The sequence below is a fragment of the Ceratotherium simum genome, chromosome X (genome assembly GCF_057802395.1).
Source record: "Ceratotherium simum simum isolate JZ-2026a chromosome X, ASM5780239v1, whole genome shotgun sequence".
Taxonomy (NCBI): Eukaryota; Metazoa; Chordata; class Mammalia; order Perissodactyla; family Rhinocerotidae; genus Ceratotherium; species Ceratotherium simum.
The window spans coordinates 120,208,995-120,230,073 of NC_141940.1; the positions used below are offsets into that span (position 1 = coordinate 120,208,995).

The 21,079-nt window shown below is 39.3% G+C and overlaps 1 protein-coding gene across 1 annotated transcript in view; it reads right to left on the minus strand.

The window, feature by feature from the left end:
• The window catches only part of FRMPD4 (FERM and PDZ domain containing 4), a 535,550-nt gene that overhangs the window by 358,814 nt on the left and 155,657 nt on the right, over positions 1-21,079 (minus strand). The window lies entirely within an intron of this gene.

Sequence of the window (21,079 nt, forward strand, 5' to 3'; positions counted from 1 at the left end):
TGTAAAATGGGATAATAATCCTTACAGTGTTATTTGGAGGATTAAATGAGATAATATATGTCAAGAGTTCAAAACAATCTGGCATTTATTAAAACATTCATTTTAGCAAGTAAGTAATAGTAACTGTACAAGGTGTACTAGAATTGCCTTTGTGTCTCTTTCCCCTTGAACCCTGTGAGCTCCTTGGGGGCAGGTGCTGTGCATCATCCATCCTCATAGCACAGCTGGCACATGTAGGTGCTCAATAAATGTCTGTTGAATTGAACTAAAAGAATTAGAACTGTGAGTTAATAACCACAAGGGCCAAAATACCTCTTCTAGCAACCTACCTATATAAAAATTGGCTTATTTACCAATGCATAGTGTTTTGCAAATACCATACCTATTTACACAGAGGAGTACAGAGAGGCCTAATAACTTAGACGATGCAGAAACCTGTCTCATTTCCCAAGAATGTATGCCTTTATATAAAGTACACATTTAGAATGAGTTCGCATGGCATTCAAGTCTTGCCCTTGCCCTTGACTTGTTAGACTCACTGACTTGTCTGTGCAGGCAACACTACACAGCCACTGAGGCAATCCTTGAGGGGAAGATGATTTCCAGCACCATGGCCCTGACATAAATCTGAGAAAGAAAAAGCAAACAGAAGAGAAGAGAAAGGAAGGAGGAAAGGAGGAAGGAAGAGAGGGAGGGAGGGAGGGAGAAAGGAAAGAAGAGGAAGGAAGGAGGGAAGGAAGAAAGGAAGGAAGGCAGGCAGGCAGGCAGGCAGGCAATTCAATTTGCATTCAAATTGAATAACAAGGTTGACACTACAGTATTTAACTCATACATTCAAACCAGTTTAATGCAGGACTCAGGACTTGTTCTCTCCCTGAAATAAGAAAATAAGATTAAAGGTGCAGGATAAAGCCTACTGGCAAACTTACTTTCCAGTGTAAGGCAGATATTAATGACACTTCAGTAACATTTTGCAATCTAAAGGGCAAGAGGAGGAAAGGTTCTTCCCAGGATCCCCTGATAAAAGTCTATGATGACACGGTAGACAAAAGGGATCTTTTAAAGGAGAAGGATAATGAAGAACCGCAGATTTGGGTTGTCCCTTACACACATCAGAAAAGTCTACCCAGTATCTAAGGACCTAGGGAAACCTGTTCATCATCTATACCTAATGCACATATCTTCTTGAAAGTGGACATTACTATGGTTTTCTGCCTCAAACTAAAACAATTTGGAGATAACTACAATGATAAAAAGTTACATACCTGAATATGTTTCTTCCAGCCAGGTGCATACGTGCCTTCTATATCAATTATGTGGAACGTCAAAAAGACTCCCAAAATTAAATTAAATCTCACTCCTAAACACACTGCAGTTGGCTGGCTTGTTAAAGTACAGAAAGAGAGGATCATGATTCTAATTTTTCATCGAAAAAGTTATGTTTACAAGTTTACTCTGCTTGACATCACAGACAACACAGGGTCATGAAAGGGAAATCCAAATTTTGCATAAATTATAAAGTATAACTGTACCCATTTGTAGGCCAGATTTTAATTTTCACAAGTGAAAATACAACCCAAGTTATACAGCATCCTCTGACACATCTCTTTTTCTGGTTAACTTGAAGGAATAAGGATTCATTTTGTCGGCACTGTTCCGTCTCAAGCTACCTTTGCTGAAGATCGTAATTCCTCTTTCATAAACATAGGCTAATTTCAGCTACCTTTGGCCAAACCTCTGTAAGTGAGTCAAAAAAAGAAACATGCCATAGTGGCTGCCTTCTTACAAAAACATTCTGAATGCAAAAAGTACTCAGTGTGGCTTAGGTAATGAATCATACGTGCTTGCAAAATTTCGAGCACATAATTGCCTGTCCATAATAATTTTTGAAAATTAGCCCATTTCTAGAGTTTGTGCATATGGCCCATAAAATGTGTCACTTTTTCTATGATTCATAGACTGTATTCCAATTTTAAAGCAAACAGATGTTTATCTTTAAATGGGGTAGAAAAATATAATGCTTTAAAAACTTTTGGTACATTTATTATGGTTAAAAATGGCAAACATCTGTAGTTAGGAAAATATACCATACTGCCTTAGTCCTGTGGGAAACCACAAATTAGGGGTTGACAAGTTGTAGGTATTTCAAATGTCTGGCTATATTGCCATTCCATATAAAATAGGGAGCTTAATCAAGTTTACATTCACTCAGTCCATATGTTGCTTTCAGACTACAAGGGCACCTTGCTTACTGATGTAGTATTTTAAGAGCGAACTTTTCAAGAATAAACAATACAGTGGGATTATTAGTGGATTTCATTTTTACTTTATAAATGTTAAATATGTTGCTAAGCAATTTAAAAACTCTATTTTTAAAAAATGCCAGAAAAAAAATCTTACTTTCAGGGTTCTTAATTAATGCATGAACCCAAGGTCCTAAGTTTTAATATTAGTTCCAATCCAAGTGAGGGTGAAAATAAGTAAATTACAATTTATCCATTCATTTCCTAAAATAAAATTAATTCCAATATAAATATTAAACTGACCTGGATAACATCATGCATTTAATCATATTTTTCAGAAAGTATTCGCATTTCATCTATTTATTGTGTACCCAAGGAGCACACTTGATCAACTCACTTATTTAGATTTAGGGAGGCTACTGATTCAATATATTTGATGCTTTGAAAACCAGGAAAATAAAATTTTAGCATAAAGCATTTAAACTTTTTCCCCAATACAAATTTTATGTTAAATACCAAAATGCCAACCTTTCAAGGTCCTCTTAGGGCCTTTCTTTTTTTATATATATATTAAAATGAAATATATATATATAATATATATTAAAACAAAATATATATGTAATATATATACATATATATGATATTGTTTCAGAGGTGAAATCAAGTGTTAGTTAAGAAGTGCACTGTGGTGAACCATGCTTTTCATTATCGCTTTATTCTCCTTTCATGTACTCATGGGTGTTTACAAAGTGACACCCCAAGTTAAGGTCTCCATCGGTCCACTGACGGCTGGTGGAAACTCACTCATCACCAATGGCTCATGGACCACAAATGGAGCACCACCACCAAAGTGACCCTAAAAAGATCACAGTAGTTCACCCTTACCCACAGTTTTACTTTCCGTGGTTTCAGTTAGCCACAGTCAACCACGGTCCGAAAATATTAAATGTAAAATTCCAGAAATAAACAATTCATAAGTTTTAAATTGCGTGCTGTTCTGAGTAGCATGATGAAATCTCTCGCTGTCCAGCCCGGGACGTGAGTCATCCCTTTGTCCACTGGATCCACGCTGTATTCCACCCTGGAGTCACTTAGTAGCCGTCTCGGTTATCAGATCAACTGTCACGGTATCACAGTGCTTGTGCTCAAGTCATCCCTATTGTACTTAATAATGGCCCCAAAGGGCAAGAGTAGTGATGCTGGCAATTCAGATATGCCAAAGAGAAGCCACAAAGTCTAAGTGAAAAGGTGGGAGTTCTCGACTTAATAAGGAAACAAAAAAAATCATATGCTGAGGTTGCTGATTTCTATGGTAACTTTTATTACAGTATATTGTTATAATTGTTCTATTTTATTATTGTTGTTGTTAATCTCTTACTGTGCCCAATTTATAAATTAAACTTTATCATAGGTCTGTATGTATAGGAAAAAACAGAGTCTATATAAGGTTCAGTACTATCCGCGGTTTCAGGCATCCACTGGGGGTCTTGGAACATGTCCCCTGAGGATAAGGGGGGACTACTGTATTTTCTGTGATACCCAGACTTTCAATGCCAAAAGTTTCTCAACTCTCTTCTCAACAGTTTTTTCTAAACCTTAAGCCTTCTTAAGTTCACCTGCTCTCTGAAGTTTGCTCACTAGATTAACCATATAATTATGCACCACCCCTCAGAATGAGGGAAAAATAAGTCATTTTCTAGCTTTTCCACCTACTAGATGCTAACCTGCATGAAATATTGATAATAAAAAGGCTCTCTTACCTGGGTTTTGGGACATCAGTTCAATTGAAAGTGTTCATGACATAGTCATAGGATAGGACCTACCTGATTGCTCCTTCCCTAATTTCACATGAGGAGACTGAGGCCTGGGGAGCCGAGGTGCTGTGTCTGAGGTCACACCGCTCGAATTCAGTTCTTGACTCCTAGTTGAGTGTTCTTCGTTTAATAACAGTAATAGTATTTTTTAGTGTTTATTAAGTTCCAGGCACTGGTAGTAAGTACATATTTTGCATGAATTATGTCATGCAATCCTATGAAAAGGTTATAATTAACTCCATTTTACAAATAAGGAAACTGAGGCTGTAGCAGATGGAACTGATTTACAGTTGGATGGGAAAAAGCTCTATCTTTATCTCTGAGGATGCTGAATGTCTGGTGTTTGACTCTTGGCCAAGATAAGGGCAGTGGGATTTCTGATGTATTTTTTTTTTTTTTTTATGGTTAGAAACTCCCTTGGTCAGTTTCTTTACTGATGGTTTGCAACTGCCCTAACTGGTCTGACAGCCCTAGCTGTCGTAAGACCAAGAGGATTTAGGAGTGCCCTGCACTGAGGGTGACTCTGAACACTCCCTGGGCCAACACTCCTCACGCAGATCTTGGCATTCAAGCCAGTGTCTCACTCCGGCCCTGTGTGCTCAAAGAAAAAGGCCCTGGAGAGTTTGGGTTGTTGGAATGCCTCTCAGACTCTGATGTTTGCCCATGTTTTCTTTCTCTTGCTGCACCATAGCCTTTGCATTTAAACAAAAGCCTCATCTGAGTACATTCTGGGTAGTCCTTGAGTACTTTCAGATACCCAAACTTGGGAAAGCAGTACAGAGGCTTATAGAGACAAGGTTCCCTCCCAGAGATCACACAGCTTCTATATGGCTGTGCCTAGGGCGGAATGCAGCAATCTGACTCTTGATTTCATAGATGCTCTTCCAATTATGAATGCTGTAGCCTTGCATAAAGAAACCTGAGGGAGAGAGTAATGGTGTGTACTCTGGAAAGGTCTGTGCCAGAATAAGGGTGTCATTATCTAACTCATCCGCCCAATTTTCCAATTCTCACCATTTTAGTTAGCTTTGCTATATAACATATCATCCCAAAATTTAGTGGCTTAAAACAAACAACTATGTATTACACCTCCTTACTTAGCTCACAACTCTGCAGACTGGCAATTGGACTGGGCCCAGCCGGCCAGTTCCTCTAGTCTCAGCTGGGCTCACTCAAGCATCTGCAGTCAAATATCAGGTTGGCTAGGACTGGTGGTCTAATGTCGCCTCAGCTGAGATGGCTCTTATCTATCCCATATGGTGTACCATCTTCCAGCAGTCTAGCCTTGGCTTGTTCTCATGGGAGCTGGGCGGTGTTCCAAGATAAAGAGAGCAGAAGTGTACAGGGCCTCTTAAGCACTAGGCTCAGAACAGGCACATCATCCTTGCACCTGCATTCCATTGGCCAAAGCAAGGCACAAGGCCACCCCAAATTCAAAGGGAGGAGAAATAGACTCCAACTATTGATGGAAGGAGCTGAAAAGCCACAGTGCAAGGAACACTGACAAAGGCAAAGACAGAGAAATGGAACCAATTTTGTAATCAATCTACGACATTCACAAAGGCATGGTATGTACTAGCAGGAGCACTGGTCTAGATGTAGTCTTGTTTTTCTCTTTTGAAAATGATGAAATACACAAATGAAACTGTAAATTAGATCCTCTATGCACCACTTTCATCTCAGGAGGTTGATTACAGAGTCGATTCTCTGGCTGACCCAGGCTTACTCCCTCTGGCAACCCTTGTTACAGTCAATTGAATCAACTGCAAATTTGCATACAAGTTCAGGAAAAAACCAAATGGGAAAAAAGTTCAATATTTGAAAACTTAATATTTTAAACACTGTGTAATATAAAGTGACTTTTTTTTTTTACAAGAGTAAATGAATTAGGCTTGATCAGATTGGGAAGATTTCTGAGGGCCATCATTACAATCACAAAACTGAGCCAATGCCAGCTCGCTTTCTCACAGAGGACAGTCATATTACCAGTCTGACTTGTGATGAGCCAGACAGACGAATCAGCTACAGAAATTAAGCCATTTGGTGAAGATTTTTAAAAATATACTATGGACCACATAATGAAAACAGCAATAGCAAAATTCTAATTCTAACTATAAAAGTCAATTTGTTTCCCAGTCCCTGGTATATTACTTTAGACACTATGATGGAGATTTCAGTTCAAAATACCAGATGTACAATACATATTTATCTCTTCTCCCACGTGAGATTATTTAAAGTGAATTTAAAGAAGAAAAAGGAATAAGAACTGATACTGAGAGAACAGCAAAGAGGATGGATCAGCAGCTGAGAGAGGGCAACTCGTGCTGGGAGGATGAAGAGCTGATAGAGGGGACGAGCAGAGCGGGGATGCTGTGGCTTTTACTGCACTTCCCAAACTTTTAATCTCATGACTCACATGGAAAATAACATTATTATGCCTCACTGGATGAACAGAGAGAATGCTGGAGGCTGGAGGCCAATGTCCTGGGCCTCTAGCTTCCCTGAGATCACCCAGAAAGGCAGTGACTTCTCAGCATCCTTGTGACTCAGTGGTTCTCAGTCTGGGGAAATTTTGTCCCCCAAAGCACATTTAGCAATGTCTGGAGACAGTTGTGGCCATCACAACTGCAGGGCGGCAAGATGGGGGTCCTCTCGGCATTGAATGATGAGAGGCCAGGGATGCTGCTAAACACCTTCCAATCCACAGGACAGCCCCCACAACAAAGAATGATCTGGCCCCAAATGCCAATAATGCCGAGGCTGAGAAATCCTGTAGCACTCCATCTGCAGCCCATTACTAGGTGTCAGCACAGAGGCTGGGAAGCTTAGATACAGTCAGAGGGATCTACAACAGAGGGGAAAATTGATCTGACTGGAAAATTGACAAAAAGTTTGGGAGTCAGAAATGCCAGGCACAGAATTGGGTGGCACAAGTCCTGAACAGAAAATAGAAGGAAGAGTTAAACATCTGTGTATGAAATAATTCACCACTCATTCCCTCATGTAGAAGTGCCCACAGCCAATATTTTCCAGGGCAAGAAATTGGGAGATTCTTCCCTAAAGAAATGGAATAAACCATCTGAGAAGATCTAGCGCAGAAAGTGGGGGCTATTGGTGCCCCAGATAAAGATCTCCATATTCTAGCATTTAGAAGTCCACAGTGAAAGAGCTTGTGCCCTACCCACTCAGCCCAGGGTTAAACCAGTCAAAATACTTAGGCCTTTCAGAGCTTCTGTAGTAGCTACTTGTTACTTCTCTTTGAAGAGTATCTTAGGCCAGTGCTCCTCCAAGGTTAAGGAGCATGTCAATCTCCTGAAAATCTTGTTAAAATGTAGATTCTGATTCAGTAGGTCTGAGGTGGGGCCTGATATTCTGCATTTCTAAGGAGCCCCAGGGAATACTGATATTCCTAGTGTGTGGGTTCCTCTTTGAATAACAAGCATTTGAAGAGGGTGGCAAACAACTGGTGGGCTAAATCCAGCACAAGCCTGTTTTTGAAAATAAAGTTTTATTGGAACACAGCCACATCCATTTGTTGACCCGTTATCTATGGCTGCTTTAGTGATACAAGGCCGAGTTTAGTGGTTGTGACAGAGCCCACAAGGCCTGCAAGTGCAGTCATTCTCAGTGCTACGATTCCAGAACAGTAATGCCAAACTTTCAATATTAAGGACTACTTTCCATGAATCCAATTAAATACTCAAATAATTCTAAAAATGCATCTGGATTACAATTTCTGGAAAAGCCCAGATAGCAAATATTTTTGGCTTTGCATGCCACATGGTCTCTGTTACCATTCCCTTCAAAGGTAAAACTGCCTCTAAGTGAAACTGAGTTAGTCAGTTTAGATAGGTTTCAATCCCCAAGAATTAGAGAACTTAGACTACAGTAGTCCCTCCTTATCCATGGGGGATATGTTCCAAGACCGCCAGTGGATGCCTGACACCGCAGATAGTACCAAACCCTACGCAGTATACACTATGTTTTTTCCTATACATACATATCTATGATAAAGTTTAATTTGTAAATTAGGCACAGTAAGAGATTAACAATAACTAATAATAAAATAGAAAAATCATAACAATATACTACAATAAAATTTCTGTGAATGTGGTCTCTCTCTCTCTCTTCTCTCATTCATTTAATATTTTTGGACTGCAATTGACCTCATGTAGCTGAAACCTCAGATAAGGGGGGGACTACTGTACATGTCTTCAATATTCATTCAACATTTTCTAAAAAGGTACATTACACATGAGTCCAATATAAAACAATACAAAATAGTATGTGAAACTTTTACATAATATTTCACAACAAATATTTTTCCAGAATAGAAAAAGGAAAACACTGGATTCATTTAAAATACTTTCCTCTTCTGACATATTTTAATTTGTGCTTTGGTTGAGGGAAGCATCATAGAAATAAAAACAAACCCAAAGGAGATTTCATTAAAGAGCTTACAGCTTTGACAAAGCATCAAACAAAATTGTTTTCTCTCCTCACAGAATTTTATTGAATCTGTAGAACTTTTTTTGTCATTCAAATATTAAAAGACCATAAAACACCAGCTTGTGCATGGCAAAAGACTATTATGAAAAAAAAAATCCACATCCATTATCTTACTTAATTAGAAAATTTATTAGTAATAGCAATTGTTTTCTAAATATATTGACTAAGGAGAAGGTAATTAATTTGTAGGCATCAACATATCTATTTATGAATATAATCCAATGTCAGGAAAAAGAGAAGTGAAATAATCTGGGAACTTAATATTTGAGAACATAAAGGCACTCGTGTTATAGATAAGCCAAAATAACAAAAAAATTAGGAATATTTCACTGTAACATGTTTATTTTCAAACTGCTTTTTGGTTAACCGGCAGTTTCTGTTTCATAATGCATTAAAACGGCTGTTTCTCTTCATAATACATTAAAATTATGTTTAAAAATTCTAAGTTATCCTTGAGAACAATTAATAAACACAAGCAAAATGTGTCACTTTGTCAAGCTCAAGAAATGCCTTCTGCTGTTGTAAAGCCCATATACAAGGGCAGAAGCTATGGTCTGAATGAAGAATTAGGTGAAGAACAAATTATCACATGCTAATTTACTGGACATGGGCAGCCTTCAGCAATTTGATTAATTTATTCATAATCTTCTGACAATTAATAAAGGGCATATTTTGAAGTACATATTAGAAAATGATATGTTATGACTAAATTCAGTTTGTTGGAAAAAGGTTATACAATTTGAACTACGCATTATTAGGCTGGGAAGAGGAAGTTAGTGAAAGTGGGGCTGCCGCCCAGCCTCAATACTGAAAAGATAGTTCTTTGTTCCCTCTTCCTGTTTCCCTTGGAGAAATGCAGATAGGGTTTTGCAGGGAGAACTTAGAGAGGAAAAGAAGCACAGGGCTTTACTTAGAAGTCATGACATGCAGATTCGTATGTCTTCCTTCTAGTTTGTTGGCTCAACCCACCTGTGGTCATTAGCACACCCATCACTTATTTCCATCCTCTCAAGAGATGAGAGGATGGAAACCACACTAGAATTCCAGTCAAGGCATCCCTCTTCTTCCTTAAACCCACTGATCTCCCTCGGAGGCTCAACCTTGCTCTTAAAGGAATCAAACTCAGATGTATACAGATAGGATTTACATAAGCCTAACCCAACACCATGGGTCTCCAGTTGCCCTTGTTGCTAGCAGGAACTTGGCCTGGCTTCCATTTAGTCCCCGATGCCCAGTGCCCAAACCTTAGACTCTCAAAGCAGAGTCAGGTGGGATCTCTCCAAACATATTCCCCATAAGTAATCCTTCTGTAGAGGCAACTAAGACTACAACGTAAAGCGGAAGAGTGAGCAAGTCAAAAGTTGGGCCTGGTTGAGAAGTGGTCAAACAGGTGACCCCAGTAACGAACGAGCAGCCTCCTTCTCCTGAGGCTGGCTCCCCAGTGTCACAGCCTGACTGCTCCAGGCTTTATAACGGGGCTGGGGCCTGGTTCTTTCTACCACAGACCTTGTTTTGATAATGATCCTAGTACCTAGGAGCCACTAATGGCTGAGACTTGACTCCTGCTGGTTTCCCAATCAGGGTAGAGCGCTATGAAGAGCTTTGTCAGCTCCCGGGGTCCTCTGTGCACGGGGCACCCTCCCCATCCTGTTACATGGGGTTGTCAATGCCTGGGTCTGTTGGCTTGATCATGCTCATCTGATATAGTTGGCCTAAGTAACAACTGTATTGGCTTCCAGAGCCCAAGGCTACTTCTGTGTCCTCTGAATCATCTGACTCAGAATGGTGGTATCCAATTCTACATGGTATTCTACCTCCCCCAAGCTTCCCCAAACTTGCTACCATTAACTAGGGCTCTGGAGGTAAAATATTGACTGTGATCCACAGTCAGAACTAAATATTGCATAGCAACTTCACACACGCATATATAAAACATTGATACCATATTTCAACAAATCTTAGATGCCATTGATTGTGAGACCACCTTGATTTTAGAAGATATGTCAAAATACAAAAAATGTGCAACCTAATATCAAAGAATATGAAAACAAAAGTTACACGAAATAATACTCCACTACATATAAGCCACTTGGATATCTTCTGTCCGGTTCTATTTCGTTATTTAAAAAATCTGCTTGTGACCAGATAAACTGATTTATTTACATACTACATGGTTTGAAACTGTATTTGAAAATACAGAAGTTCCCTTAAGTGCTTATAGGCAGGCACAGGCTTCCCATCACACTTCTGATGGACTTCCAACTCAAATCACAGCCTACAAGGCCCTGAATGACCTGGCTCCTGCACCTCCCAAACTTGCCTCACCACCTTCTTGCTTTCCCACAAGGTTTCCGCCATGCCCTTCTTCTTGAATTCTCCTGAACACACCAAGTACGTCGCCTACCTCGTGCTGTCCTCTCTTGAAACACCCTTCTCCAGCTACTCCGGTAATTTGCTCTCTTGTCACATTTCAGCTCTGAGGTTGGCTCCCATTCCCCAGATTCTCTTCAGTGACTTTATATCTTATCAACCTCATTTCAATGTTAGGAGACAATTCATGTGTTTCTGCATGTCTTCTGAGTCAAGGGCACTGAAAGCTTTGTCCAAGGATATTTGGATAGTAACCACCCTCGGAAGCTAGAGATAGTGTAGCCCTGACTCACAGATTTGTTTCCTGACCAGGAGGGTAAAGTAGAGCTCTCTCCTCATCTCCCCTGCACTCTGAGACATTAAAGGATTGGAAAGTCTCCCTCCCTCCCCAGAGAAGATCTGCTTACATTCACTCCAGGCTGATAAACAGAATCTCTCTTGGAAGGGAGGATGGGCAGGTTAGCGAGCCTTCTCTTATAGGATTAGGAGTTTCCTAAACTGGGTGTTTCCAAGCGGTGACACAATCCCACTGGGTACCCAGCATCTACCCGGGCCGCCTCTATATCACCCTGTGCAACTTAGGGGGCAAGAGAATCAAGGCGAACATGCTATGCCATGAGTAGTAACTGTCAAATTCCATTTGGGCTCATTGTTTCCTTACAGATTGAATGGATGCAAGTGCGGAAAGTCCGCCTACAGCTACCTTGCTGCTTAGGGGCTGCTCAATGCCTGTTTATAGCATTAACCCCATCTGGACTTATTGATTTTCTGCTTATTGCCAGCCTCCCCTGTAAGCTTCATGAGGAGAGAGATCAGGTAATAATACAATCATAACTAATATAAATGTGTACTTCTATCCACTAGGTTTATATCCATTAGCTTTACAAATTGTACAATTCACTTCTTTATCCAGATATGCCCCTGCTATGGAAACTGTTAGCCATTTTATAAGTGGGCAAAAAAGTCTTATTTTACAAAAATGCATTCTCCAGAAAATATGTTGCTTGACACATTTATTATCTCAACAAAGTCTTGCTTGAGATAATAAATGCTTACAGTTAAAAGATGCTTATAGTTAAAGCATCAAAACAATAAACTCAATTAACTGGAGTTCTTGGTGCATAAGCATGGCTTAGCCATGGTTATGGAATATTTCTACAATTTAAAAAATTTATCCTGCTGCCTTAGAAAGTATACAGAGAGAAGTGAATCTTGTTTGATAACTGAGCGTCTTGCTTCCTCTCAGGGTCATTGCCATGAATATTAAACATGATTACCTTGTACAGAAAGAGGTTCTCTGTTGGTAATTAGTCTGGAAATTAAAATTTTTAATAAACTCCTAACAAGGATTTTTCTCAATGTTTTATTCTTTCTAGGTAACATCGAGTTGGGTACATTTCTATTTTCCTTATCTTCTGTCTAATCAAGGTTTCGCAGTACCTTCTAAATGAAATAAACAGCATAACCACATGCTAAATCATACCATTTAGAAAACATACTGCTGGTTATCACCTTCCCCTATAGAACATTGATGGAATTAATTCTTAACTGCTGTGTAGATGATGCTACCTACTTGGAGTCCTGGTTTAATTTTAAAAAGTAAAACATCTGTTTCTCAGTAGCTCTATTTGCATTTATGCCATTCCAAGCAAAATATAATAATAAAGTTTGAAGAAGTTTTCCTCAAGGCAGGAGCTGTGATTTGGTCCTGTGTTTTAACTACAAGCACCTGCTGGGGGCACTTTGCATTCAGGGAGGATGTAGACCAATGGAGCATTATCACTGCCTCCTGAGGGAGGAAAGCAGTGGATGGTGATGGGGTTCAGGGCAGGCCACCCCAAGATGTACCACTCTGGTATGAGGATTATTTCTAGCTGAAGACAATAAAGACTCAGAAGACTCAGGAAGAACATTTGACCTTGCCCCAAACTGCCTAAAACAATTTAACATAGAAGGTCCGTTCCAGGAAGGAGCTAATCTCATAAGATAGCTCTAGTATAATGTAAAATAGGTGTGCTAGAAAGGCACCAACAAACCCATTTTTGGCCCAGCAAAACTTGTTTAACAAACATTTGCTTTTCCATCTCCATGTAAATTGTCTTCCTCCCCTCTGAAATCCAAAACCACTACCCCAACATCCTCCTTTGCCTGTAGCTGAAGATGATATTTTAAGGTGGCAGCTTTGGCAAGATGGCTGAGTTGTTCAGTGTGGGGGATCAGAATTGGCCACCTCAAAATATGTCTCTTTACCTTGATTCTTTTCTCTGAAAGAAATTTTGACTTCCTCCACCCTAACTGCCTAAAAGAATTTAAGATAGAAGGCCTGTTCTCAGGACAGGCCATCACCATAGATAAGTCTGGGTATGGATAGACTGCGAGGGTCCTTACTAAGCCCATTCTTATCAAACCTGTGAAAACCAAGTAAAAGTAGAAGTTCTCCTTTATAAGAGACATTTAGATTCGCAAGGGAAATCTCCATTTGTAAAGATATGTCCCTCTCTGTACCAGGAAGAAAGGGGGATGACTGTATCTCTAGAAACTCTTATCAGTGTGAAAGGCAAGGACTTAAATCTGCATATTATCTTTACTCTTGTTTACTGTGCTTTTCTGCTAATCCCCCATAGCTTACTCCCCCTACCCCCAACATCTTCCTTTGTCTTTAGCTGAAGAGAGTATTTAAGATGAGAACCTCTGCCATTTTGTGGAGTTACCCAGTTTCCTGGGAAACATGGGTTTCTCCCATGTATACATGTTATAAAGCTTTGTTTGCTTTTCTTCTGCTATTCAGTCCCATGTCAATTTAATTTGTAGCCCAGCCAGAAAGGACCCAGACTGGGTAGAGGATAGTCTTCCTCCCCTATATCAGTATTCCTGGGTTTCTCCCATGTATACATATTATTAAACTTGTTTGATTTTTCTCCTGTTATTCTGTCTCATGTGAATTTAATTAGTAGCCAAGCTAGAAGGACCTAGAGTGGGTAGAGGAATTGTCTTTTTTCCCTACAATGGGAAAGTTCAGCCTGGAGAGCTGGAACCTTGAGTTCCAGTTCTCAATTGCCCCTGCTTTGCTGCAAGGCCTTGAAGAAGTCCCCTGTTCTCTTTTTGCCTCATTTCCCTCATTTGTAAAATGAGAACAGTACCTGGCTGTGTGAATTAACTATTCAATCATTTTAAATGGCTAAGATAAAAGTGCTTTAGATTCGCAAGCCATTTTATAGGATGTAAACTGCAATCTTCTGAATACTCCATATGTGCGACTCTATTAAGCTAAAAAAAACACCAGTGGTTTCACAGCAAATTATACTAAGTGCTTTATAAATTCTAGAGGCAAATGCTGATAAAGGTTCTATAAACAGTGTTTACAATGACAGCTATGCACAGATCTGCAAAATAACATTATGTGGCAGGCATTCAGAAACAGGATTATTACTGAAATAATCCTTAGTTCCTAAACCATGCAGGAAAAGAAATCCACCATGGCCAAACTTCTAGAACTTCAGATCATCTTCCATTGACATTTGAATGGAAGATAACTACAAGGAGCTTTGCCAATAGATTTTCTTTGTTCAGTGATAAAAATAGGCACCATAGAGCCAAAGAAAGCACTGAAAACATAGACAATAGAAGCCCTTGGGTTTTACTTTTTACCCAAGTCTGGAGAATCAATGCACTTTTGCAGTGCCCATCTCAATTCTTCTTGCCACAGCCCTGAGGAAGTTGAAGGTTTGACTTGGAGCTACTATGCCCAAGCCCGGCGTCTTTCCACTAATGTGGGGACAGCTTGCCTCAAGCATTACTCAGCCAGAACATGCAGCAAGAATGGTTCCTGTAATGCTACTTGGGGGCAGCTCCAGCCTGCAGGGAGAAACTCACTTTCCACCAGGAGTATCCAGCACCACAAGGCAGCAGTGGTTCTCAAACTTAGCTGCATATGAGATTCCCCCGGGGAGCTTTTAAACATCAGAATCCCTAGGGGTGGGTCCAGGTATCAGTATTTTTGAAAACTCGCAAAACTATTGCAATGGGCAGCTACATATGAGAACCAGTGCTATAAAGGATTCTGAAAAATATTACCTGCATGAAAGACACGGCAGGACATCTCTTTTCCATTGTTGCCTTATTAACCTAGACTAAAGGTGAGCAAACTTTGTCTATAAAAGGCCATATAGTAAATACTGTTGGCAACTACTCAACCCTGCATTTACATCACAAAAGCAGCCATAGGCAATATATAAATGAAGGGGCAGTGGAGCCAGATTTGGCCTAGAACTCTACTTCTATAACCCCTGACTTAGACTGTGCTAAATTATTTAACTGTCTCACTGTACTAATATGTTATGTACATTATATTGTGTGTATATTATGCACACAGACAAATGGAAAGTTTAAATAACCAAAATAAATGTATCCTTATGTGTTTTATTATTAACAGTACAGAATGTGCTCCTGTGGAACCATTCTTATTAATATTTTTTATGGAGAGCAATTTGTTTTAATATGCGTAATTAATTTTGAAAATCTTGGTTGCATATTCTATGACACAGCAATCTGAATGTCTGGCACAAAGTTCATTGCAAAACTTGGATCAGTGGCTTTCAGACTGCAAGGAAAATTTGACAGAGATATGTTGACCCAAATGTTGACTGGCTGAATTTTCTATTTCATGAATCTCAGTTGTCAGCCCCTGCCCACCAAACGGGCAATCATTTGTGTTGAACCTCTGACAGTAAATGTCCATCTTCTCTGGCAACAATCAGTTGTCCTGGAAACTAATTGGAATGTGTTAATTTTCATATTTTTAACACATGAGTTTGGGACCCACTGAAACCTTAAATCTGGAAGATTTTTAAACAGGTTAGAAAACTGTTTCCAAGGATTTTAAGCATGCAGCTATGAGAGTGTTAATAGGTAACTTACACTCATCATTTTCAGCAGCAATATATTTATTTCAGAATATATAACAATGGAAACACTGACAAACATCCATTTGCAAAACTGTTCAGAATTTTAAAATCTATTTCTCTTGAAAAGCAGCTAATTGCTTGTTCATTGTTTAAAATTTTATCTTGAAATAACAGACAAAATATACTTATGTCTCAAAAAGGTCTATTAGTATAGTATTAATACCCTCTGTCATATCTGAAAAGAATTTTTGTAAACTAAAAAGTTTAATTTTGACAACACTTTAAAGAAATATTTTGCCATGAGATAAGGAACAAGGCTTAGCATAAATCGAAAGGGTTTTATGGCCATGTCCCATCTCATTACAAAGTTCAGAAAGATTCTACTATTTAAAGGTATGTTTTAATTAAACTAGGCAGAGTATTGACATCCTATAGGATGTCAATGTCAACATGTTGCAAAGACACTGAAAGCCAAAAAAAAAAAAAAAAGAGCGAGAACACAGTTGACAACCCCTCCATGTTATAAAACTTGCACATTTCCCTCCGGATACATGATCACACATGAAATGTGAACACATGACATAGACCAAAATGAATATTTCAACATCAATTCGTATATGTTACAAAAGTATTTATTTATTTCTTTAGGATAGAAAGCAAATATTAAGCCCCACACTGGATCAACATGTTGCATCCTCAGCTTTGGAGCCTACGGCTCTAGAAGGAGAAGTTCAAGGGCCTCATAAGGATGGTCAATACACGGAACGTGTACCAACACCTTCCTTTCTGTGCCAGTGGCAAACATTGCAAATCAATCCGAATGCTTCTCAGCCTCTAGGACTCTCAGGCGTCCACTACCAATTAGTCAGGGCAGTGAGATGAAATCCATTTCTTATTTCACCTCTGCTCTAACTAGGCACAGTTTATGCTTTGGGGAAACTTACATCAATATTTGGTAAGCTAACTGAACAAACAGAGTCATCACATTCTCATCCAAAACAACTCAGACTTTTCCAGAAAAGACAGTCAAATGAGACCCCAAAATTACAATTTCCAAGTTCTCTGTCATTTCATCTAGACATTCTGACACGTTCCCCTATGTTCTTATTAGAACAGAACAATATAAGGGAAATATGTTTCTTATTAGTGACGAGACAGCATATAAGTCTTTGCCATTTACTTGAAATCCAATTTATGCAGTCGTCAAAGACCTTAAAATTCAAATGGCTTCTATATTCAGATCTTAAAATGGCAATAGTTCATTAAATCAGAACTAAACATTCTTCGTTGAATATAAATTTTATCCATTTTAGTAACATTAAAAAATGCTAAACTGTGCATGCCATTTTCAATGATGATCCTCGTAACTATAAACGATTTTTACTTCCAAACCAGACAGTATGATCAGTGCATTCTCGCAGCTATATGTCTGAATTTAAACTACCCTTTGTAATGTAAAAAAGAATGCCATAGAACCCTGGAGAATTTTTATGGTACTCTTTGTAATGCTGAAAGCAAGCACACCACACAGTGGATTTACCTGGATACCCTTGTGAAGGAATACATTTCAGAAGCAGATCTAAAATAATGAAAAGAAAAAGGAAATGTGAAAAGCATCAACAAAACTCATTATGCTTGATTAAAAAAAAGTAATATAATCAAGTTTTCAGTTGAGTTTAATAAAAGCTATTATGATTATATCATCTTCAAACACACAGTGGTTGAGAATATTTTTAATTTTATCTTTCTCTCCAGAATGTAGATCAGGCAATTACCACACAAGATGTTGCTCTTTAAGAAATCTGGAGGGCCGGCCCCGTGGCTTAGCGGTTAAGTGCGCGCACTCCTCTACTAGCGGCCCGGGTGCGGATCCCGGGCGCGCACCGACGCACCGCTTCTCCTGCTGTCCTGAGGCCGCGTCCCACATACAGCAACTAGAAGGATGTGCAACTATTACATACAACTATCTACTGGGGCTTTGGGGAAAAAAAGGAGGAGGATTGGCAATAGATGTTAGCTCAGAGCCGGTCTTCCTCAGCAAAAAGAGGAGGATTGGCATGGATGTTAGCTCAGGGCTGATCTTCCTCACAAAAAAAATAAAGAAATCTGGAAATGAACACAAATTGTAACAATTCATCCAGTTTAGTAAACCTAACGTGTCATTTGAGGTCTGTGCTTACCTTCAATACCACCTTTGTCTCATGTCAGCCCCTTGGCTAAGGAGAGTAGTTTCTAACCCTCAGAACAATTTATATTTCGGGCCAGATAATTCTTTGTGGTGGTGGCTGTTCTGTGCAGTGTAGGCTGTTTATTAGCAGCATCACTGGTCTCTACCCACTAGATTCCAGTTGCAGCACCCCCCTCCTGAATTAGTGACAACCAAAAATGTCTCCAGACATAGTCAAATGTTCCCTGAGGGATAAAAGTTCCCCTTGTTGAGAACTACTCCTTTAGATTTACAGCCTCCATAGGCACAAATCTCCTTGGGCCAAATCTTTTATCAATATTAAGCTCACATGACAACATTTTGTTTGTTGGTGACTAGTTCTCATTCTCATCTGTCCATCATGAATTCTGCCTTTTGCCTTGCTCTGGCCTCTGATAAGGACGCCATTGATGTGTCTTGCCTACTTTACTCTTGAGAATCTGCTTTTTTTTTTTTTTTTGTGAGGAAGATCAGCCCTGAGCTAACATCCATGCCAATCCTCATCGTTTTGCTGAGGAAGACCGGCTCTGAGCTAACATCTATTGCCAATCCTCCTCCTTTTTTTCCCCAAAGCCCCAGTAGATAGCTGCATGTCATAGTTGCACATCCTTCTAGTTGCCGTACGTGGGACGCCGCCTCAGCATGGCCAGACAAGCAGTGCGTTGGTGCACGCCCAGGATCTGAACCCAGGCCGCCAGCAGCAGAGCACACACACTTAACCGCTAAGCCACAGGGCCGGCCCAGAATCTGCATATTTTTAATCCATGCCTTGCCATCTTATTCTCAGGCACCTACATATTCCCTAACTAACACCAGCTGGTTTTCCCAGGCTTGTCACTGCCTCGTGGTCTTTACTATGTTTCCTCCTGCAATTCCACCAAATTCAATATATGACATGATATTGACAGGGTTCAGAACATGCTACCCAAACTCTGGCGCCTTGGCATACTGAATATTTTAAGCTGAAGGAATTTGAGAAACAGCAGGTGCAGGAATGACTCTCTGACATTCTCCCTCTACTCTGAGGCAGATCATAAGACCCTCACGTGAGAGGTGCCTTCCCCATCCCCGAGGAAAGGAGCATCGTTATCTCTGCAGATGGAGGGACTCCGAGAGGAATCAGAACAAATAAGCTTTACTAAGTTTCCTCTGCTTTATTCCGCTTAGCCCATACCTTTTTGTCCTATCACATTTTTCCACAACTTGCCACACTTCATCAAAGCTAGTGTAAAAATGCTCAGGTTTAACCGTGTCTTTGTGTCTTTATCTCATTACAAAAGCTCCCGCGTCATGTAAAACTTCTATCAAATAAATTTGTATGCTTTTCTCTTATTACTCTCTCTTTTGTCAGTCCCATTTGCAGGGTCCCAGCCAGAGAACCAAGGAGAATAGTAGAAAAAGAATTTTTTCCTCCCCTACAATATGAGAGTGTCACAGGGATGCTGTTATTGAATTCATATTTGGAGACATACTGAGGTGCTAGTGGTCAATAAACAATTATTACTACACTCATCTCAAGACAATAAAATGGAAGATTAACCCCAAAAACTTTTTACCAAAATAATCCATTTGTTTAGAATTTTTAAATGAAATGATTTTTTCCAGATTTCTGTTTTAAAAGAAAATGAAATTCATTTTAACAGTCTTTAGCCAAATTTTCTGGCAAGCAAACTCAAAACTTAATCACACAAGACATTAGATAGTATATTAGTCACTCGGCACAAGTTAAATTTATAACTGTTAAATTGAGAAAGCCATAATCAGAGAAACTACTAAATATCTAAAGTATAAGTAGTAACACCGTCTAATAAATATGACATGCAAAATGTTAGATATAGAAATCGTTGATCCATGGTATTTACTCAAATGCCTGCACGTTAAAGATAAAGCTTTTTTTTCTTCCCTTAAGAACACACTAATTGTGGTTCATTTGTATTTCTTTAGGCAACCCAGCAGCTGTGGCTCCAAACACAAGCCTTTGAGAAATACATTTAAATGAATATTTATAAACTTTTCTCAGCAATTATATTTAGCAACTATAGCAGATGCCTCTGCTTTCGCAGCGTTAGCTGTGTCACTAATTCGAGTCCCTCTCCAATCATGCTATCCCCTCAGTTACTTGTCTCTTAAGTGGACCACCGCCACATTCAGGAGGGAGAGAGACACACAGGTCTCACAAGTCTATTACCAAGTAAGAAAAAAAGTCATAAAACATACATAAACCATAAGCACTCAATGTTCATAACCTCGGGTTTTCCCAAAGCAACTACAATCTCATTTGAAATTGAGATTTTTATGTTCTGAGCATCTCAATGGGATGTTATGTAGAGTACTGCTAGATAATTTCTGTGCATCCTTTACAGCCCAGTTGCTCAGTATAGGGTCCAGACCACCAGGCCACCGCACAGAATCCTCAGCCTCACTCCTAACCCTGATTTAGAAGCTCTGGGAGGAAAAGTCTGGAAATGAGCAATTTTGTCAAGATCTCCAGGTGATTCTTAGGTGCCCTAAAGTTTGCAAACCACAGCTTCAAGACAAGTTAGGCCCACCTTCTCTAGGAAGCCTGCTTGATAACTCAAAGCTGGCTTAAATGCGCATCTCTTGTATTTCCAAGGTACAGTGAGTTCCCTTATATCACTGCCCTCATTATCTGTAGTGGAATTGATTCAGTTATTTCCTCCATCTTCACTCTAAAGTACTTAAAGCGTGTGTCTTATATTTACACATTTCTCCATGCCTAATTGATAGAAGGCAATCAGTAATTAGTTAATTGAATAAATACTTTCGGCTTTCTGATACTGAGAGTTAAGTTTTAATGTCTTAGGCTTTACCCTGAATTCCAGAAATATTTGCCAAATTTGAACCTTAGGGCAGCTTTACCATCACTTACAGATACAATATTTATAGCCACCTTTCATTCCTTGGGCCTGATTTCCATTTTGTAGTTTAATATATTTAAATTACATTACGTACATTACTTTAGATTTTGAAGAAGCTCCATTTTAACTCTTAAAGATTGAGAAATATTGAAAA